The sequence below is a fragment of the Amblyomma mixtum genome, chromosome 5, assembly GCF_055824585.1.
Source record: "Amblyomma mixtum isolate Tamu chromosome 5, ASM5582458v1, whole genome shotgun sequence".
Classification (NCBI taxonomy): Eukaryota; Metazoa; Arthropoda; class Arachnida; order Ixodida; family Ixodidae; genus Amblyomma; species Amblyomma mixtum.
In genome coordinates, this window is record NC_143016.1 from 168,144,676 (window position 1) to 168,167,418 (window position 22,743).

The 22,743-nt window shown below is 48.1% G+C and overlaps 5 non-coding genes across 5 annotated transcripts; all 5 read left to right on the top strand.

The window, feature by feature from the left end:
* Positions 1 to 1,995: 1,995 nt before the first annotated feature.
* TRNAS-CGA (transfer RNA serine (anticodon CGA)) lies at positions 1,996 to 2,077 on the top strand. Its single transcript has one exon. It is a non-coding gene; the product is annotated as a tRNA-Ser (tRNA).
* Positions 2,078 to 2,153: 76 nt separating this feature from the next.
* TRNAS-UGA (transfer RNA serine (anticodon UGA)) lies at positions 2,154 to 2,234 on the top strand. Its single transcript has one exon. It is a non-coding gene; the product is annotated as a tRNA-Ser (tRNA).
* Positions 2,235 to 19,049: 16,815 nt separating this feature from the next.
* TRNAS-CGA (transfer RNA serine (anticodon CGA)) lies at positions 19,050 to 19,131 on the top strand. Its single transcript has one exon. It is a non-coding gene; the product is annotated as a tRNA-Ser (tRNA).
* Positions 19,132 to 22,148: 3,017 nt separating this feature from the next.
* TRNAS-CGA (transfer RNA serine (anticodon CGA)) lies at positions 22,149 to 22,230 on the top strand. The gene has a single exon. It is a non-coding gene; the product is annotated as a tRNA-Ser (tRNA).
* A 78-nt stretch (positions 22,231 to 22,308) lies between these two features.
* Positions 22,309 to 22,390, top strand: TRNAS-CGA (transfer RNA serine (anticodon CGA)). The gene has a single exon. It is a non-coding gene; the product is annotated as a tRNA-Ser (tRNA).
* The last annotated feature ends 353 nt before the right edge of the window (positions 22,391 to 22,743 follow it).

The following is a 22,743-nucleotide window of genomic DNA, read 5'->3' on the forward strand; positions in this document are numbered from 1 at the left end:
AATAAGTTCCACTATCTTTTTCTACATCACACGTTGTCCTGCTTCCCAAAACAGATGACCCGGAGAAGCGCTTGTTGGTGGGCTCTTATCGGCCGATAAGCCTCACCAACGTAGATTACAAGATATATATGAAAGTTCTAGCAAAGAGATTACAGGGCGTAATCAAAACATTGATTGGACCACACCAGACTTGTGGCATCAAAGGACGGAGCATCGCGACAAACATACACGTTGCACGTGTAGCATACTGGAATGCTGTGACGCCCTTGGGGTGCGCATTGCAATGATTCAGTTGGATCTTGCGAAGGCCTTCGATCGGGTATCACATGACGTTCTTTTTTGCATTCTTGACCATTTGAACGTAGGGCGCGTTGTAGCGGAAGGCGTGAGAATGGCTTATGCGAACTGCAGCACGCGAGTAATCGCAAATAGGGAGTTGACAGACCGAATAGAAGTTAATTCTTCAGTGAGGCAGGGATGCCCGTTTTCGCCCCTACTGTTCGCAACTTACATAGAGCCACTCTGCTTGGCCATAATTAACAGTAACCGTATTTCCGGCTTTCAACTGCAGTCATCCCATGTGAAAGTCCTTGCCTATGCAGATGATATTGCCATTTTTTGCTCAAACAAGGACAGTGTTACTGAAGTTACCAGCCTAGTCGAAAAGTACTGTCAACAAACTGGCTGCCTGATAAACTGGGACAAGAGCTGTGGGTTTTGGCACGCTAATTGGGATGATGCGCCGGAACACTTCTGTCGGTTGCAGTGGTCAAAACTGCCAACGCGGTAACTTGGCGTGCCTCTCGAATGTTATCGGGATCCCAATGACTGCTGGAACGATGAAGCGTCAAGGGCGAAGGAGAAGGCCGACTCGTGGCAAAGGAGGCAGCTATCGATGTTTTCGCGCGCATCTGTCTGTAACATTTTCCTTGTGTCAAAGATATGGTACCTAATGAATGTATTGAGTGCATCCCGAGCCAATATTCAAAGAATTCACCGTGTCTTTGCTTTTTTTGTCTGGGCGTCGACATGGGAGCGAACCAGTCGCACCAATTTGTTTATTCCTGTCAAAGGTGGTGGCCTTGGTCTTGTTCATTTGTTTTTACGCCAGGTTGTATCACGATTTATGTTGCTCCGTGACCAGTCGGACAGTTTTTTGCGGACTGTTATAAAGCTGCGATTGCAGAGGCTGCTTCCTGAAATTGTAGTGTCTTCGAGTGAGAATATGCGTGGTTCCGTCGTGGGGTACATGAGAGAGGTTGTACTCTCGTTCAAGCTTCTCCAAGTGCTGTTTTCTCTTGACCACTTGAGTAAAGTTTCAAAGAAAAAGCTGTATAAGGAATTAGTGGATGTAATGATGCCAATTCCTCTTTACCGAAGCCTGCACCGTGGGAGTCCATGGCAGGATGTTTTAAAAAGAGTTAAAAGCATGCCAGTTAACCCTTCTATGAAAACGTTTTTCTACCAGTTACATTCAAATACTCTCCCTGTTAAAACATGGCTGAACGAAAAGGGGATTTTCGTCCCCTGGACAACTAACTGTATCCTATGCAAGAAGCCCGAGACAATAGAACACGTATTCCTGGATTGTTGGGACCCCATCTTTCACTGGGACGTCCTCCAAAGAACTATCAAGAAAGATCTACCCCTGGACCCCTACGGTATTAGATTTTTGCCCATTCAAAATGAAACAGGAGTGCCCTATGACTTACTGATTCTGGTCAGCCTCCATAGCGTGTGGAAAACCAGAATGCAGGTGCGGCATGCAGATGTAAACGTGCGTTCTGTGCGAGAAAACTTCATTGCAAGTGTCGTGTGCCTGAGAGAAGTATACCGAGCACAAGCTGAACAGCCTGACTGGCTCTCTGTACTAGATGACTTGGCTGTATTGAAAAGATTTTAATCACCCTTGTATCAGCCGCATTGGGCTGAGGTGTTTTACATTTTCTTGTAATTTTCGTTCTGTGTCAAAATCGGCAATAAAGAAAAAAAAAAGCAGTCGTGGCAGAGTGGTTAAGGCGATGGACTCGAAATCCATTGGGGTCTCCCTGCACAGGTTCGAATCCTGTCCACTGCGCAAAAGGTTGTTGCGATTTGTTTTGCCTCCTCTCGCTTCGTTGAAGGGGAGATGACGAAAGAGCGCCCTCCGTGTTGCAGTCGTGGCCGAGTGGTTAAGGCGATGGACTTGAAATCGCTTGGTGTCTCCCGCACAGGTTCGAATCATGTCGACTGCGCAAAAGGGTGTTGCATTTTGTTTTGCCTCCTCTCGCTTCGTTGAAGTGGAGATGACGAGAGAGAGCGCCCTCCGTGTCGCAGTCGTGGCCGAGTCTCTACTTCCGGACGCAGAAGCGAACGGACGTGTCTCGATGGACTCCGTCGGAGTGGGTTCAGCGGCCCAGTCGGGCCGCGGTAACAGGATTTTGGACACTGCTGACCAGGATTATCAAGTGATATTGCCGCAACTGCCATCAGGTCAGATTGTTTTGAACACAGTTTTTTTGCACGGTGTTGTGAGAGCGCGGCCTTTCCGCGTCGAAGATTTCAGAGACGCCCTTGCTAATCTTGGAGCATTTCTAGATGTTATCGCCCTGGGGGCGTACCATATGAACCATGTATGGGCGGTAACTTTCAAGACAGCGGAAGCGGCGAAGAGCATACTCGCTAAAGGCGACATGCTGGTGAAGGAGCGTCGGTGTCTGGTTATAAACCCGAACAACCAGGACGTCAGGCTCAAGCTTCACTGGCTCCTTCAGGGAGTCAGCGACGATGATGTGCGGGCTGCGCTGGCAAATTATGGCAAGGTAACATAAGTGACCAGGGAGAAGTGGCGTATCTACGGCATTAACGACAGGTCGTCGATGTCGCGCCTCGTCACCCTGAAGTTGCAGGCCGTTGTCAGTGTGGAAGACCTGCCCCATCAGGTGCGTGTGAGCGGTGAGCTGGCCTTGGTTGTGGTACCGATCCGGGCACCCTTGTGTTTGCGCTGCAACAGTAAGGGCGATATACGGCGTGATTGCAAAGACCCGCGCTGTTCCCGATGCGGGCGCTTTGGTCACAACGATACGGACTGCGTTAAAACCTACGCAACCATCACCGGTCAGCCGAAAAAGAACGATGTGACCGAGCTCGTTATGGGTGACGAAGACGCTGAAGAGGCTTCCAGAAGGGCTGGGAATGTGCCCGTGCAGTCTCCAACGGGCGACAAGGCTGAAGCCACCGAGGACACTCAAGGCGCCGTCAGCAAAGGCGACCAACAAGATGAAGGCAATACCACCCCCTCGGGGGGGGGGGGGGGGGGGGGGGGGGGGGACTGCGAAAGAAGACTCCGGCAAGGAGTTGGAAGTAGTGTCGACGGGGGGCTGGTGGGATGGTGAGCAAACCATGGACACCACAAGTGCAGTGCCAGGAAAAAGCGTGCACGAGGAAACAGTCGTCGCGGGCGACAACGCCGACGTGGAACCGCCTCCCAAGACGTCTGCTACTCGGCGGCCGAGTTTTAAGCCCAAGCCGAACATTCCGCCCGACCGCAGAGGGGGCGGCACGAAGCCCTCGTAGCAGCGTGGGCCAGTCTTGTTCCTGCCCACGAAACTGCAATTACCGTCCATCATGGAGCTGTATCACGGGCCATATCAACGACGAGGACTACTATCTTGCTGCGGGGGCGGAAAAGTCGAGCGCCGCGATTTTCAACGCCAGCGGCGTACCTCAGATTGTCGAGGTAAGCCCCGTGCGGTCCTTGTGTCCTAGCGTAAATATGGCAGCAAACTTTAAAAAATCCCTCCGTGTAGCAACATTGAATGTTCGGGGCTTCGCAAGTAGGCGAAGGCAGTGCCAGGTTAGTAGGCTACTTATCGAAAACGAGCTGGACATCGTTGCTGTCCAAGAAACGAAGGTCAGCAGCAAGGAGCAAACGGACCGCATGGTGCAGCCCTTTAGAACTCATTTCAATGTTTGTATAGCTCATGCGGTTGGAACATCGGCGGGATGCGCGCTCTTTGTACGTAACAGTATCGGGATTTTGGAGGAACGAGTCATTGTTTGCGAAAGTGGCCGTTTTGTTATCCTGGACTTTTCATTCTGTGATTTATTGTGGCGTGTTGTGTGTCTTTATGCTCTTAACAATGAAACCGACCGCAGAATTTTTTTTTAAAACCTCGAGCAGTATTTGAAAACAGAGCGACATGTTATATTTATGGGAGACTTCAATTGTGTTTGCAGGCCAGAGGACCGAGCTAAAGTCCGTACTCTAAAGGATCAAAGTGTGCAGGTTCTGGATGAGCTCGTAGAGGAGTACGACTTAATAGATGCTGGCTGCATGTTATCAGCCGGCAGTCAGGCACAGTTTACTCATTTCCAGGGTCAAAGCCATGCCAGGCTCGATCGCATATACATATCGGTGCATCTGGCGCCGCTCTGCGAAAACTACGAAGTCATTCCCGTATACTTCTCTGACCACTGCATGGTTTCCTTCACCTTAGGATAAAAATTAAAGGAGGTGAAATTTAATTGGGATTTATCGAAATTTAATGCCAAACTGCTGGACGACAACTGCTTCGTTTGCGAGGCAAATAATTTACTGAAGTCATTGCATGTGTCTGGAGCCGAAAGCTGGTTGGAAAGGTGGGAATGTTTCAAAAATGCCGTAAAAATGAAATCTATTGAGAGGTCAAGCATACTAAGACGCGAAGAAAAACAGAAAGAAAAGGAATTGCACAGCCAGTTGAAAGTATTGCTGAACATAGCAGCTGCGGAGCCTGGTTTATGCATGAACCAGATAAAGGAAGTTAAAAGAAAGCTAGAGCAGGCCAATGAAGATAAGTACCGAGGGGCCGTTGTGCGTGCACGCACTGAGCGATTATGAATGGGTGAGGCGCCCACTAAGCGAGGCTGACGTCGCTGAGGCCTCCCGCAAAGAGTCGGCCGCCGGACGCGGCCAGAATGCCATCTGAGCATACCGCCGGCCTACCGAACGCGGCTACAGTGCAACCTACTGAGCACAAAGCTCAAGAGGAAAAGCCAAGCGATGAAAATGTGAAGGAGTTGGCCACCGAACCAGCCGCTACCGAGGTGGATGTAGCAAAACACGCACCTGGAAGCGATTTGATGGACGTCGCAGAATCGGGTGTAAGGAACGCGGCGACAAAAAGGTCAAGGGACTCAGCCAACAACCAGCACGAGAACCTTGGCAACGAGAGCAACGATGAACCCCCGCCGAAAGCACTGGTGGGCCGTCGGGCGCCCTTGCGTCCGATACCGAACATTCCGCCGGAGAGACGGACGGCGGCAACACCGCCTCCGTAGGACGTGGCGCCTACTGGGGCGTCCAGGCCAGCGTCGTCAAAAGATGGGCGACTTTTCAGAAGTAGCCGCTGCGTACACCGTAAAGGTACGCGTGGGAATTGTGCTGCCAATTGCTTACTTGTTGCAAAGCGCTAATATCAGTAGTTACCCAGAGGTACTGTTCGATCGGTGTGCTCTATAAGATAAATGGCTCTGAGACTAGAGACAGTATTAAGAGTTGCCACCTTGAAGAGTTGCCACCTTGAGCACGTAGGCGACAGTATCAACTTAGTCGCCTCTTTATGGAGAAGGAACTCGATGTCATCGCGATACAAGAAACTAAGGTCGAGACTCAAGAGCAGACCGATCGCATGGTGATGCCTTTTACCGCGCATTATAATCTGTGTGTATGCCATGCTAATGGCATGTCAGGCGGGTGCGCGCTGCTGATACGGAAGAGTGCTGGCATTATTGAAGAGAGTATGACTGTTTGCCAAACTGGCCGCATGCTTATTCTAGATTTTTCTTTTTCTGAATCCTTGTGGCGGATCATATGCGTTTATGCGCCTAACAATGCGAATGACCGAATGGTATTTTTTGAGTACATTGAGCAGTACTTAAAGTGTGATCGCGTTGTCATATTTCTCGGTGATTTTAACTGTGTGTGTTTTGCGGAGGATCGATTCAGAGGTGCAAATGTTCGTGACAAAAGTGCTCTCCTTTTGAGCTCACTAATTGAGGAGCACAACCTAGAAGATGTGGGCCGAGTCTTCACTGGCGGTATGCTTCCGCAGTACACACACAATCAGAGAGAGAGCCGAGCAAGGTTGGACAGCCCGCAAGGGCACCTTGTGTAACGAGGTGTTGGTGCTTGGCGCCACCACGCACCCTTAGCCCCCATACCGAAGCTGTCATCCGTACCGTGGCGATAGGTTGAAAGGTAGAGGGAAGAAACCTTGAACGGTGGCGGTCGATGAAGTGGTCAATTCTCGGCCGATGGGCTCCTCGTCTGTCTACCAGGCGGGGAGTCCCGGGACCATGCTCTGTGTATAAGGGTGAATCAGAGGCGACAAAGTATCAGGAACCCTTAGTTTATACATGCCGTATGGAAAACTCTGCAAAAAAATCTGATCGGCTCCCGAAAAGGGGTCGCACCGATGTGAAGAAATTGAATCCACAGAAGCCAGAAATATTTGCTTAGTTTTTTATGGTTCACTCAAACACTGATGAACCGGTACCAATCTCTCTGCATTTGTCATTGCCAACACCCTAAAAAGCTGTGTAGGCAAAGACTACAAAGCAAAAAAGCAGCGAACCGGAGATCTCCTTGTAGAAGTAAACACAAAAGAACAAAGTATCAAACTGATGTCATAACAGAATCTTGGAGAAATGAGCGTACAGGTAACCCCGCACCGCACCCTGAACCACTCGAAGGGCGTCATATCTGAATATGAACTCCTACAGAGTACCGATGCGGAAATGGAAGAAGAACTAGCTCAACAAGGAGTAATAGCAGCCCGAAGAATAACCATCCGGAGAAACAATGCAGAAATCAAGAAAAACACATTGTCTTAACTTTCAATGGCACAACTCTGCCTGACTCCATCCACGTCGCATACCTCCATTGCAAAGTCCGCCCATACATACCAAATCCGAGACGATGTTTCAAGTGCCAGCGCTTTGGACACAGCATGTTGGCTTGCCGCGGTAAACCCACTTGTGTCACATGCGCAGAAGACGCACATATAGAAGAAAGATGCGAACGCACACCAAAATGCGCCAACTGCAATGGCGCACATGGCGCGTACTCCAGGTCGTGCCCAGTCTGGAAAACAGAAAAACAAATTATAACTTTGAAGACCACAGAAAACCTGTCCTACCTTGAGGCAAAAAAACGCGTCTCTTTCCAACTGAAAGGGACATACTCTGAAGCGGTGACGCGGGGACGGCCGCCGCCTTCAGTTTCTGACGGCACACACGTCTATCCGGTGGACCTGGTGTCGACACCCAAGTCCCCACCACAGAAGTCGGTGGTACATTTCACAGGGCTGAAACTTTCGCGAGAAGACCATGCGATCCTCGCTGGAGGCCCTCAGGCCCCACTTGCAGCAGCGGCATCCTCGGCGACAGACACCCAGAACAGCTCTGCTGAACTGGATCTGTCGCCCCACCCCTGTAAGAAGGCACCTGCTGGCCCAAAAGACTCTGCCGCTGGAGCAGGGCCTGGTTCAGCGGTGCCAACAAAAAAGACGAATGCGATGGCCACACGGGCCATCGCAACCAAGAAGCATCCCCCACGTCCACCGTGGAGGATATGGATGTCGGCGAAAGTCCGCCGACATCTAAAACACACGCATCCGCGGCGTCTCCGCAGAAATCCGGCGCCACAAAAGTGGCGATGGATACAACTCCTGGTTCGCCACCGCTGCAGCGGCGGCGAGACTCCCTAGAGAAGAAAGGGAAACCACGAATCACCGCTCCTGAGAATAAATAACTTCCCCAATCCCCAAATTATCACAATGGCGTATATAATACAATGGAACTGTAGAGGTCTACACAGAAACTACACAGACATAACCGATATGCTCAAAACAATGGCACCTACAGCTGTGTGCCTGCAAGAAACGAACCTTGGGCCACAGCACACAAACATCTTAAAAAAATATATTTTCCGGAAAGACTGAGTACAAGCTAGCCGACTCTTAGGAGGCGTCGCTATCATTACGCAAAGCGATGTCCCTGCAAGAGAGGTATCATTAAAAACGAACTTAGAAGCGGTCGCAGTAAACATCATTAGCCATAAAACAATAACAATATGTTCTGTGTACATACCACCACACAACACAATTACCATGCATGACCTAGAAGAATTTCTGGGACAGTTGCCAGAGCCATATGTCATAATTGGGGATTTTAACGCACACTCCTCATTCTGGGGAAGTGAGCATACTGATTCCAGAGGTCAGCTCATCGAGGATTTTATTCTTTCGAATAACATATGTTTAATGAATACGGGAAAAGCCACGTACTGCTGCCCCAGCTCTGGAAAAATGACCTGCCTCGATTTAGCATTTGCATCTCCATCAGTTTTTAATGATTTTATTTGGGATGTTTTAGACGACCTTCGAGGAAGTGATCACTTACCTACGGTTTTAAAGCTAACATCAGCTACAGTCATCCTCCCTACGAAGCCTCGGCGATGGAAAATTCACCTCGCCGATTGGGCACTTTTCAGAACGAAGGCCACATTAGAAAAAGAATATGCCGAAACCCTTACTATAGAAGAAATAAATGAAAAATTTGTCACATGCTTAATATCTGCAGCAATAGAAGCCATCCCACAAACGTCTGAAATTGCACGAAAAACACATAAAGTTTGGTGGTCAAATGAATGCTCATTGGCTAAAAAGCAGCAAAACAAGGCTTGGGGCAACCTTCGCAGATATCCCACTGCAGAAAACCTGCTCATCTTCAAAAGGGCTAGGGCCAAAGCACGATACACTAGACGCAGCGCAGAAAGGGCATCATGGCAACAGTACATATCCTCCATAAACAGCTCAATATCATCAAAGAAAATGTGGGAGCAGGTGCGGAAATTCACAGGAAATTTTACTCCATTCACATTTCCAATGTTAACAGCACCCAGTACTCAAACAACATTAGAAGAGCAGGCCAACATATTGGGTGAGCATTTTTCCACAGTTTCAAGCTCATCCAACTACACACTAACATTTCAAAAGCACAAAACAATAGTAGAAAAAGAAAAACTTCCCTTTGGAAGACATGAGAGCGCAAAACGAGGACACGGACGAGGAAGGGAACAGGACGAGCGCTGTTCCCTGTTCCCTTCCTCGTCCGTGTCCCCGTTTTGCGCTCTCATGTCTTTCACGAATATGCACCAACAAGCCCAGCTTCAAGTACTTCCCTTTGGAACATGCATACACGAAGACTACAATCAGCTTATTACAATGCAGGAACTAAACACAGTACTAACATCTGGTAAAATGACAGCACCAGGCCCAGACAATATATATTATGCCATGCTTGCTCACCTCTCTGAGACTGCCATAGAGGCTCTCCTCAAATTTTTCAATAAAATGTGGATGAGTGGAGAAATCCCCCAAGCATGGAAAGAAGCAATCATAGTGCCCTTCCTAAAACCTGGCAAACCACCAACTAGTCCCACCAGTTACAGGCCAATAGCACTCACTAGCTGTATAGCAAAATCATTCGAAAGCATACTAAACATCAGACTAACCTTCATACTTCAGTCCCAGCAACTTTTAGATATACATCAGTGCGGTTTTAAAAAGACATGTTCCACAACCGATCACCTCGTTCGCTTTGAGAACACAGTTCGGGAAGCGTTCATCCACAACCAACACTGTATCGGGGTCTTCGTCGACCTGGAGAAGGCTTACGATACCACGTGGAGGTTGGGTATCCTCCGTGACCTAGCGGACCTAGGTATCCGCGGCAGGATGCTGGGCTGTTTGAGCGACTTCCTAAGCAACCGTACATTCAGAGTCCGCCTAGGTGCAACCTTCTCCAACACTTTTATTCAAGAAACTGGCGTACCCCAGGGGTGCATCCTCAGCACGACCTTATTCATTATCAAAATGAACTCCATAGGAAAAGTAATCCCAAAATCCATAATGTACTCAGTTTACGTAGACGACCTCCAAATAGCATGCACGTCTTCCAGCATACCTGCCTGTGAGCGACAGATACAAATAACAATAAATAAACTGGCTACATCGCAGATAGAAACGGATTTAGATTTTGCCCTCAGAAAACAGTAGCGGTTCTGTTCTCTTTGAGACGAGGCCTACAGACTGACCCCACGCTATATCTAAACCAAACCCCATTACCTGTCAAACAGGAGCATAAATTTCTAGGGGTAACTTTTGATAAAAAGCTGACTTTCTTGCCACATATAAACAGCTTAAAGAAAAAAGCTTCCCAGGCCCTCAATGTGCTGAAACTACTGTCAAGAAAACGCTGGGGGTCTGATAGGGCTTCCCTGTTACATATATACCGTTCTCTGGTTCGCTCTAAGTTAGACTATGGGTCCATATTATATGGCTCAGCAAGACCATCCTACATAAAATGACTGGATCCTATCCACAATCTTGGTTTAAGGTTGTCTTCCGGTGCTTACAGAACTTCACCAATAGCAAGTCTGTATGTGGAAACGAATGAACCTTCCTTAGAAGATCGAAGAACTGCACTAACTTTTATATACATCCTCAAAATCCTTTCTCAGCCCAAACATATCTGTTACCCAATTGTGACGAAATGCCCATCCCGAATACTCTTCAACAACAAGCCTCACGCAATTAAGCCGTTGCTCTTGCGCTTAGAAGAAAAATGCCAAGCTCTGAACATACTAAACGAAATTAAAAATATTGCCCCAAGACACGAAGCGTTACCACCATGGTACACCCTCCCCACTGTGTGTGACGTCACACTAACACGCCTCAGTAAAACCTGTACGCCACACAACCATATAATACAAGAACATCTAGCACTACAAGAAAAATACAGAAATTACACTGCATTTTATACTGACGGATCAAAAACTCATGCTCATGTAGGAAGCGCAGTAATACAAGGAAAAAATGAAAATGCAGTACGACTGCCTTCATGTGCTACAGTTTTCACCGCGGAGTGTTATGCTATTAGCGTTGCGGTACAGAAAATAACAAATGAAAACATCAAAAACAGCATCATTTATACAGATTCACTGCGCGTCCTTACAGCATTAAACTCCAAAAATGCGACGGAGCAAATGATTGGAAGCACCATACACAACATAGTAAAGATCACAACACAAAAAAATGTTATAAAATTATGCTGGGTTCCCAGTCACGTTGGCATTAGGGATAATCAGAGAGCCGACATGTGTGCTGCACAAGCCAGAACCATGGAAATAAAACATGCGAATTTGCCTCCTAGGGATTACATGAAGTTAGTGCATAGCAGACTAAGAGCCAAGTGGCAAGCTTCTTGGGATATTGAAGGACCCAACAAGCTGCATACCATAAAGCCCATTTTAAAAGAATGGAAATCATGCCGCCATAAAGAGCGTTTTATCGAAGTAATTTTATGTCGTTTACGCATAGGTCACACACACATCACCCATAACTTCTTATTAACAAAAAAAAGACAAACCTCTGTGTGAAATGTGTGGAGAGGAGCTCACAGTAAATAACATTTTAATTTCTTGTTCGCAACTCGAAGAACTTATGAAAACCATTTTTACGGTATTTTACAATGAACACATTCCATTTCATCCCGCATTGCTTTTAGGCGAACAAACACTTGTCGAGTTTTCACTTGTTTGTAAGTTTCTAAAGAAAGCCAATGTTTGAAATCTATTATAATGTAACCTCTATACACTTAACAAAACATCATCTAACCTTGTGTTTGGCGCATGATAGCCTTAGTTGCTTATGCGCCATAAAACCCCATATAACTAACTAACTAACTAACTAACTAACTATCTAACTAACTAACTAACTAACTAACTAACTAACTAACTAACTAACTAACTAACTAACTAACTAACTAACTAACTAACTAACTAACTAACAAGGTTGGACAGAGTGTATATTTCACTAGACTTGATGCCCGTATGTAACAGTTACAGTGTCACACCACTATCATTCACAGATCATAGCTTGGTGAGCTTCGCACTCGGGGGAAAAACTAAGAAGACACGATTTAACTGGGACATGTGAAAATTCAATGAAAAGCTTCTTGATGATGAACTGTTCTCAAGCAGAGTTAAGGAAAAAATAACAGAGATGCTGACAATGAAGCATGAAAACTTTTGGGCTGCATGGGAAGAATTTAAGAACCAAGTTAAGCTCATTGCAACCGAAAGAGGAAGCAGCCGGAAGCACGAAGAACTGCAGAAGCAAAAAGAGCTGCAAAGGGAACTGGAATTTCTGTTAAACGCACAAACCTTTGACCAAGATCAATTGGCTGAGAATGTGAAGAAAGTGAGCCATGAACTAGAAGTTATCGATACAGAGCGATACAAGGCTGCAGTCATACGTTCTCGTAGTGAAAGGTTATGGATGGGTGAGGTGCCAAACAAGCGCGCAATGAGCGATGAAAAAGGGCAGGCGTCAAGAAACGATATCACGCAGAGACGTTTCCAAAATGAAGTGACGTCAGATCCCGCGGTGATCGAGAATGCTTTTGTTGGCCATTATCGCGATGTGTTCGGCAATGTCACACGCCTCGAGCCAGGCTTCGACAGCGATTTCATGATCGGAATGCCAAAACTGGACTACGATGTTAAGGACATCCTAGAAATGCCAATAAGTGTGAGCGAGATCAAAACAGCGATAGAGAAGCTGCCGTCGGGCAAATCGCCAGGGCCGGACGGACTAGGCCCAGCTTTTTAGAAAGCTTTCAGCCAAGAATTGGCATGCATTTTGCATGAACTTCTGTCAGAAGCATATGGATTTAAAAAAGAACCTCCTTCCTTCCGGACATCACACACAGTGCTGATTCCGAAAAATGATGATCCGGAAAAGCTCCTTCTTGTAGGCTCATATTGACCGATATCTCTCACCAATACAGACTACAAAATTTTTATGAAAGTACTAGCTGGGCGATTACAAGTTGTAATTAAAGAGCTAGTAGGGCCAAATCAGACGTGCGGCATTAGAGAGCGCACAATTTCAACGAACACCCACATCGAAATAAGTGTACTAGAATGTTGCGATGCCCTTGAGGGTCGAGTGGCAATGTTACAGCTTGACCTTGCGAAGGCCTTTGACCGGGTCTCGCATGAGGTGCTTTTCAGTATATTACAGCACTGTAATGTTGGGAGCATAATTTTAGACGGTGTCAAAATAGCTTATGAAGAATGTTGAATGCAGATTATCATCAACAAGTGTCTTAGTTCAAGGGTGCTAGTCCGCTCCTCTGTGAGGCAAGGGTGTCCCTTGTCTCCTCTCCTTTTTGCCATATACCTCGCACCTTTGTGTAGGGCAGTCATTCTTGATGCAAACATACGTGGTTTTAGACTGCACGCCGCTGAAGGTAAAATGCTGGCTTATGCAGATGACGTTGCAGTCTTCTGCGAGGACAGAGAAAGCGTGCTAGAGGCTGTGCGCATTGCCAGAAAGTTCTGTTGCTATACTGGTGCCCAGATTAACTTCGAAACAAGTGTGGGAATATGGCATGGGAGCTGGAATACGACACCCGCCAATTTCGCGGGTATACATTGGACTTCAGTGCCTGTACGGTATCTCGGGGTGCCCCTCCAGCACCATAGGGACTAGACGCAGTTCTGGAGTGAACAAACAGAAGTGTTGAGGGAAAAAACAAAAGGATGGCAGGGTCGCGGATTATCGGTATTCGCGCGTGCGGCAGCGTGCAAAGTTTTTTTGATTGCCAAAGTGTGGTATATGATGCAAGTGCTGTTCATGCCTCGTATAAATGTGCAAAAGATGCACCGAGTGTTTGCCGTCTTTATCTGGAACTCCACTTGGGAGCGGACCAGCCATACAAACCTTTTTCGCAAAGTTCGCGATGGTGGTCTAGGGCTTTCACACTTGCCGCCGCGGTGGCTCAGCGGTTATCGTGCTCGGCTGCTGACCCAAAAGACGCGGGTTCGATCCCGGCCGCGGCGGCTAGAATTTCTTTGGAGGAGAAATTCTAGAGGCCCGTGTACTGTGCGATGTCAGTGCACGTTAAAGAACCCCAGGTGGTCGGAAGTTCCGGAGCCCTCCACTACGGCGTCTCTCATAGCCTTAGTCGCTTTGGGACGTTAAACCCCATAAACCAAACCAAACGCTTTCACACTTGTTTATACGACGGATCGTATCGCGATTCTTCTTCCTGCGAGATGGAAGTAACGATTTTCTCCGTACAGTCATCCAGGCGAGATTGGCGAAAACACTGCCTGAGTTTGTTGTTTCCGCATCCAATGTTGCCAGTATAAGAGTGACCGGCTACTATCGAGAAGTAGTTGCTTCCTTGAGAATACTTTGTGCACGTTTTTCTTTGGAGCATTTGTCCTCAGTGACAAAGAAACAACTGTACGCGGACCTAGTTGACAGCATGCTGCCCACCCCATTGTATAGGACGGTGTACTCTGGAGGCTCAGGTGAAGATGTACTGAAGCGAGTCAGGTGGATGCCTTTAAGACCTGCGGCCAAAACGTTTTTCTTCCACTTTGCACACAAAGACGCTCCCCGTTAAAGTATGGCTTGAACAGAAAGGTATATTCGTGCCTTGGGCAACCGATTGCTTACTGTGTAAAAAGCCGGAAACAATTGAACATGCTTTCATTGAATGCTGGGACGCAGTCTTCCACTGGGATATTTTGCAGCGCACTTTAAAAAAAAATATCTCCCCATAACACCCTTTAGAAAAATCAGGGGGCACTTTGTTGGCCTAAAGTGCGGTGAGGCGAAAGCCTTAAGCGTGGTGTTGCTGCTTGTGTCCCTAATGTGTGGTTAAGGTGTTAAGCTTCGCCTCTAAGAGCGGAACGCGACAGCGTCTTGCAACGCTGCCAGGGAGTCCATTGAACGCCATCGCCCGTTCGGCTCTATGCCTTGCTCGTCGGTAAATTGGCTTTTAGAAAAGGAAATGTATCTGTCTCATAACTCGGTGGACACCTAAACCTCGTCGTAACGGGAAGGGAGGAAGATGGGAGTGAACGAAAAGACCGTATTCACTAGACGCGCCTTTGTTCATTACAAACCATTGAGACATTGTCGCTATTCAAGAAACTAAGATAGAAAGTGAAGTGGATACAGAGATAGCCCTGCGACCTTTCCTAACAGATTACAACGTCTGTGTGTCGCACTCAGTGGGTCTCTCGGCAGGTTGCTTTCTTTTCTTAAAGAAGAGTCTACCTATTTCTGACTTTAAGTACCAGGTTTACATAGAAGGGCGTCTGATATGTTGTGACTTTCGACTGCATGGCGAGTCGTGGTGCAACGAGCAGTTTTCTTTCATGTCATTGCAACTCTTCTAGGATCTGATCGTTATGTCGTTTTCATGGGTGACTTCAACTGTGTGTGCGACCCACGCGATCGCACAGGTCCTAACGAAAACGCCGATAAGAGCTCTGGTATATTATTGTATATTACCGAAAACGCAGGTTTAATTGATGCCGGATTGCCATCCGCCTTCACATACATCAGAGGAGCCTCACATTCACGCCTTGATCGCATTTACGTTTCCGTAGATCTCCTTAAACGGCACATTTCATGTGATGTCAAGCCTGTTTCTTTCTCAGATCATGCTATGGTCAGTGCGCGGATTGGAGAATGCGCCCGTCCCAAATTTCAGCCGCAGTGGGAACTGTGGAAGCTTAATTCCGAGCTTCTAAATGATGAGCATTTTCAGCAGCGAGTGATGACAGCTTTGAAATCTTGCTTGGTCATGGATGTCCCATTATTTGCAGCTTGGGAGATGTTTAACCTAGAAGTTCGTAGCATAGCTATTGAGATCGGCTCCGTGAAGTCTTATCTTAAGCATGGTGAGGAGAAACGGTTACTTCAGAGTCTTTATAATCTGCATGCGCTTGAATGTGAGGCTCCTGGCTTGTACACAGAGGAAATTGGTGCTGTTAAGTGCAACCTTCAGAAGTTTGATGCAGAACGCTATCGTGCGGCCCGTGTAAGATCCCGCAGCAACCGTGCTCTGCACTCTGAGGAGCCTACTAGACAGGCCTTGCTAGATGAGCGTCGTCACGTGGCTGCCAAGCGAATTTCTGAGCTCTACTGTGGTGGTGCCCTGGTTACAAGTACAGATGTCATAGTTACCGAGTTTGAAAACCACTATAGCTCTCTGTTTGCTGCCACGTCTAGCACTGCTGATGATGATCATATAGCGCGATTGGTGTCCATGATTAACCCACTCAATGAGGATGAGTGCAAGGCAATAAGTGGCTCTTTAAGCTTGGGTGAATTGCAAGATGCAATTGATCAATTGCCGCTTTCGAAAGCCCCGGGGCCTGACGGCCTCTCAGGAGAATTTTACAAGGCATTTAAATCCGTTCTAGCCCCTGTCCTGCTCCAAATTTTTGAGACAAGTATTGATGTTGAATTTCTGCCTCAGTCATTTACGAAAAGTCTTTATACCAAAGACCGAGGATAAGGAAAAACTTCGATTTGTAGATGGCTACAGACCAATCACGCTTTCTAATGTCGATTATAAGATTTTTGCTAAAGTACTGTCAAATCGGCTGCAGCTTGCCATGTCTACTTTGAATGGGCCTCATCAAACATGTTGCTTGCGGGGACGATCAATACAATCTAACCTACATGTAGCGCGTACGGTGTTGCAGTATTGCAGTGACGCTCAAGAACAATTTGCAATGCTGCAATTTGACCTGGCAAAGGCATTTGATCGAGTGTGCCATTCATTTCTTTTTGCACTTTTAAATCACATCAATCTCGGTTGAATACTTTCTACTGGCATATGCCTTTGTTACAAATCCTGTACCACGCGCTTGATTGTTAATGGCTGTCTCTCGCAACCAGTCCCAATTCAGTCTTCGGTGAAACAAGGGTGCCCACTGTCTCCGCTCCTGTTCGCATTATACTTGGAGCCACTTTGCATAAGTGTTATAAACAGTAGAGCTGTCAATGGTTTCCGAATAATGGGCCACGAACTGAAGGTATTGGCTTATGCAGATGACCTTGCGTTTTTTTGTACTGATAAGCCAAGCATCCATGAGGTTATTCGTTTAACGGAGGACTTTGGTTCGGTGTCAGGAAGTCGGATTAATCGCTCTAAAAGTTACGGTCTTTGGTTTGGTAGCTGCGGTTCGACACCTGCTGAATACGCTGGTATAACATGGACATGCAGGCCACCAAAGTACCTTGGCGTCCCTTTGAGTGCCTATAAGCATAGCGCACATTATTGGAAAGACCGCGTGTCAACTCTTCAGCGCTATGCTCAAACGTTTGTCCCCCATGGCCTCTCAATTTTTGGCAGGGCGACCGCCTGTAATCTGTTTCTCGCCACTAAAATATATTATGTACTGCAAATTATTAATGGCGCAAGACTTCCTATCCAGCGTTTTCACAGGGTTTTCACTACTTTTGTGTGGGATTCGTCTTTTGAATCCATGAGGCGTGATAACCTTTTTCGGCCTGTAAGCGCTGGCGGCCTTGGTCTAGTTCACCTGTATGTCCGACAGATAGTGTCACGTTTTATGTTTTTCCGTGACACTACACACCCAATAGTACGTTCATTCCTGCAAACAAATTTAGTTCATGTTTTACCCAACCTCATTGTGTCTTCCAATGTTTGTGACCGTCCGTGTTTGTGGGGCATAATGCAAGAGGTGTATTTGGCTGTCCGTTTCCTACTTGTTCGTTTTTCTCCTGAGTTCCTTTTTTTTAGTGTCGAGGAAAAAGTTGTATAAGGATTTGATTAGTATGCTCTTCCCTCCGCCCATGTACCGCTCTCTGTATTTTGGTTTACCGGGCCATGACGTACTTAAGAGTACGTAAGATGCCAGTCTCGCCGTGTACAAAGACCTTTTTCTTTAAGTTACACACCGGTACGTTGCCCGTTAGAACATGGTTAGATAAAAAGGGCATTTTTATGTCTACCGTTAATTGCCGCCTTTGTGATGAACCAGAAACAATTGAGCATTGTTTCATCAGTTGCAAAGATGCAGTACTCTTCTGGGATATCCTGCAACGCACATTTAAAAAAAGAATTCATCTGACTCCACATTCTGTTCGCTATCTCACTGCGCTGCCATTTGTTGATGAACCCCTGGAGATGTTCTTTCTGATTGGACTGTACAGCCTCTGGAAAACCCGCATGATGGACAGACACTGTGAACCTGTTGTGTCTACAAAGGATCACTTCAGTCGAATGGTTGTTCATCTAAGAGACGTGTATGCCCAGACTGAGTACGAACCGGAGTGGCACTCACTATTAGTGATGTGCTCTGCATTGCCCCTTTTCTAGTGCATGGTCTTTTGAATATGTATTGTTTGCCACTGTTTTCATAATGGCTTGTATATAGTTCATGTACATAGAACATTACATCACTGTAATAAATACCATGTTGAAGAAAAAAAAAAGCTGGCATGGCGGATTGGTAGCGTGCTCGTCTCGCACTCCGGAGACCGGGGCTCGATTCCCAAGCTCGGCCGATTTCCTACTCGGTTTTATTTGTTTATCTGGTCTGACTAGAAAGGTTAATTAGGCTAATTGGTTAAGTAAGCAATTAACTAAACTCAGACCCACTTACTTGGAGCATCACTATACGATCCCTTTAATTGGTTGCATGGTTACTAGCCAAAGTACAATTGGCCCCGTTTGAAATTCGCGCACTGTGACGTCATGACCGTTTCGACCAATTGAAATGCGTGACATTTCTGTCGACAACCCCTGCTTACAACGATGAGGCATTAAAGGCTTCCGCCTTAATACGATTTCTGCCAGTTGAAAGCGATCAAGGGATACCATTTGATATGTTCATGGTCCTGGGCCTCCACAGCTCGTGGAAGACGAGAATGCCAGTGGCACGCAGATGCCAGTGTGCGATCTACGCGCGATAACCTAATCGAAAGTGTTTTATATATTAGAGAAGTGTATCGTGCACAAAATGAACCCCCTGAGTGGGTTACCATCCTTGATGACTTAGTGTGTCTGAAGAAATTTTGAAATATCCGCATCACATGCTGACGTGCTGATTCAGTGTATATGTATGTATTCATTTGTGTGACCTGTCACTGTATTAGCAGGCAATAAAGACAAGAAAAAACGCAGTCGTGGCCGAGTGGTTAAGGCGATGGACTCGAAATCCATTGGGGTCTCCCCGCACAGGTTCGAATCCTGTCGACTGCGCAAAAGGGTGTTGCATTTTGTTTTGCCTCCTCTCGCTTCGTTTTAGGGGAGATGACGAGAGAGACCGCCCTCCGTGTCGCAGTCGTGGCCGAGTGCATTCTACTTCCGGCCACCGAGCGTGACGGACGCAGGATCATGAGCTCCGGCGGAGCGGCGATAGCGGCACTTGCTGGCGCGGAAACAGGTTTGCTCCCGACGCAGATAAGGAATACGAGATAGTTTTGCCTACCCTGCCTACAGGACGTGTTGTTCTTAACACGGTGTATCTTCACGGCGACGTGCGAGCGAGGCCCTACAGGGTGGAAGATTTTCGGGATGCCCTGGCCAACGCTGGTGCGCTCCCCGATGTCGTGGCGTTTGGGGGCGTATCAGATTAACCACGTGTGGGCGGTGACAATGAGCACCTAAGATGCTGCGAAGAAACTTGCTGCCTGCAAAGAGCTACAAGTGAAGGGCGCCGGTGCATTATTTTCGACCCTGAAGATCAGAAGGCGAAAGGCTCGACCACCAGGACCGTGCTACTGAAGTTGAAGCCGGGAATTAAGGTGGATGATTTCCCACACCAGGTCCGAGTAGCCGGTGAGCTGGCCCTCGTTGTTGTCCCTGGGCGATCGATGCAGTGCCTGCGTTGCCACGGCACGGGTCACGTTCGCCGCGACTGCAAGGTGCCCAGGTGTTCCCAGTGCAGGCGCTACGGACACTTGGACGCGGACTGCGTCCGTACCTACGCGTCAGCTACCGGGCTCGGAAAGGCGAACGACACTGCGAAACTCATGGACATCACCGAGGCGGAGGAAGCAGCCACTGGTACGGACGAGGCGGGCAAGTCGGCTTCTACGCTTGCGACGTCTGGGACTCCCAGTGAGGACACCAAAGCGGCCGACGAACCAGAGAGCCAACAGCCGACGGGAGGCTCCCTCAGCGTCTCTAACGAGACGTCAGAGAACGGGGCGTGCCCATCAGAGCCCGTGGTCGACGAGGGAAAGGACCTGAACGAAGACCACCACGAGAATACCGGCGCCCGCACAACAAGGGTCACGCCCCCCGTTACCACCCCGGCGAAGTGTCCCCATGACCAGGCCAGCCCCGAAGGGGACAAAGTGGTAGCACCCGGCGTCGAGGAGCCCCCTGCAAAAGACGACTCAAGCCCGGCGTTCGTCGTTCCGGCCACGCCCAAACTATGCAGCCGACAAACGGTACTCTTCCGCAGACTAGGTACTACTCGAGAAGACAGATGTTCTTGCGCCGGATGATACCGGCGGCAACAGTGGCGTCTAGCTGCGCGCTAGACGTGGAAGGTAAGCACCATGCTGTTGGTTCCTTCCTCTTGTGTAAAAATGGCTCCCGCCTCCGACTTTAGAGTCGCTACATTAAATGTGAGGGGCCTGGCGGCAAGGAAAAAACAAGGTCAGGTGTACCGACTTATTACGGAGCGCGAGATAGATCTATTGGCCGTGCAGGAGACGAAAGTGGACGGCAACGAAGGAACCGACAGCATGGTGCGACGTTTCACGACTAGATTTTATGCTGTCGTCAGTCAAGCAGTGGGAACATCGGCTGGCTGCGTGCTTTTTGTAAAGAAGATGCCGGGGCTAGAGGTGCAGGCTTATTTCTCGTGTGTGTCTGGCCGGTGTATTGCGCTTGATTTTTGTCTGAACGGCATTGAGTGGCGCATTGTTACCGTGTACGCGCCGAATGTGGTTGAGGAAAGGGTGCCTTTTTCCGAAGCCTCCAAGAGCGCCTTTGCACGGAGAGGCGGCTCATTGTATTAGGCGACTTCAATTGTGTTCTTAATGCGCGCGATAAGTCAAGCATCCGTGGGTTTCGAGACAGGAGCACTGAAGTGTTGATAGCTAGGGCTAGGGCACCTCTCTTTAAGGCAGCTGGTGAACCGTTTTTTTTTTCGCGACGTCACAGACCCGTTCTTGCGCACCGTGTGCCAAGTGAAACTGCGGCGATTGCTGCCGGAGTTTGTGGTATCCACAGAAGAGCTCTCTGGTGGAACTTTTGGTTACTGCAAAGAGATTGTAGCAAGCGTTCGGTTTCTTTCGGCACGTTTTTCCACCGATTATTTGTGGAAAAGTAAAAGGAAAAAAGTTGTACAATGATCTTTGTGATATTGTTTTCGCAGAGCCCATGTACAGTGGAGGCCCGGGTGGGGATGTTTTAAAAAGGGTGAAGAAAATTCAGATGCCACCAGGAGTAAAGACTTTCTTTTTTAAGTTACACACCGGGACGTTACCAGTTAAAAAGTTTCTAGAGGGAAAGGATTTATTTTTACCGTGGGGATCGAACTGCTTAATTTGTAAACAGCCTGAAACAATAGACCATGTCTTTTGCATTGCTGGGAAGGGGTTTATTTTTGGGACGTGTTACAAAGGAGCATAAAGAAAGAGCTACCTCTTGACGCGCACGGAATTCGCTATTTAAGCACTGATAATGAGGATGGAGCACCTTTTCATCTCATAATGCTCTTGGGCCTCCACTGTATATGGCGCTCCAGAATGGCAGGCTACCATTGTGACAAAGACGCACGACCGGCCCGAATTTGTTTTCGGGAAAGAATGGACTGGTTTCTTGCCATCGAAAAAGCAGCTGCGGAGCCTCCCGAGTGGCTCTCAAGACTAGAGCCGTTGTGTATATTGCGGGAATTTTAATCTAACGAAGCCAGTCCCGTGCTGGCTGACCACGACAGTGTCGTATGTATATAGCGTTATGTGTATTTTTGTTGTGCAATGTCATGAGCCAAAGCCAGGCAATAAAGAAAAATAAAAGTTGTGGCCGAGTGGTTAAGGAGACGGACTTGAAATCCATTGGGGTCTCCCCGCACAGGTTCGAATCCTGTCGACTGCGCAAAAGGGTGTTGCTTTTTGTTTTGCCTCCTCTCGCTTCCCTGGAGTAGCATGCCAGGCCTATAACCAGGCAGACCTCTCCATTATCCATTAAAGTCTCTTTCCTTCCTTCCTTCCTCTCGCTTCGTTGAAGGGGACGTGACAAGAGAGAGCGCCCGCCGTGTCGCAGTCGTGGCCGAGTGGTGAAGGCGATGGACTCGAAATCCATTGGGGTCTCCCCGCACAGGTTCGAATCCTGTCGACTGCGCAAAAGGGTGTTGCTTTTTGTTTTGCCTCCTCTCGCTTCGTTGAAGGGGACGTGACAAGAGAGAGCGCCCGCCGTGTCGCAGTCGTGGCCGAGTGGTTAAGGCGATGGACTCGAAATCCATTGGGGTCTCCCCGTACAGGTTCGAATCCTGTCGACTGCGCAAAAGGGTGTTGCATTTTGATTTGCCTCCTCTCGCTTCGTTTTAGGGGAGATGATGAGAGAGAGCGCCCTCCGTGTCACAGTCATGGCCGATTGGTTCATTCTACTTCCGGCTACAGTTCGGTGCGGACGCAGAATCATGTGCTCCAGCGGAGCGGCGATAGCGGCCCTTTCCAGCCGCGGAAACAGGCTCGAGGACAACGAAGATAGCGAGTACCAGATTATTCTGCCAACTTTGCCCACCGGACGCGTTGTTTTTAACACGCTTTTTTTGCACGGCGATGTGCGGGTTAGGCCATACAGGGTCGAGGATTTCCGTGACGCCCTTGCCAACTTTGGTGCGCTCCCCGACGT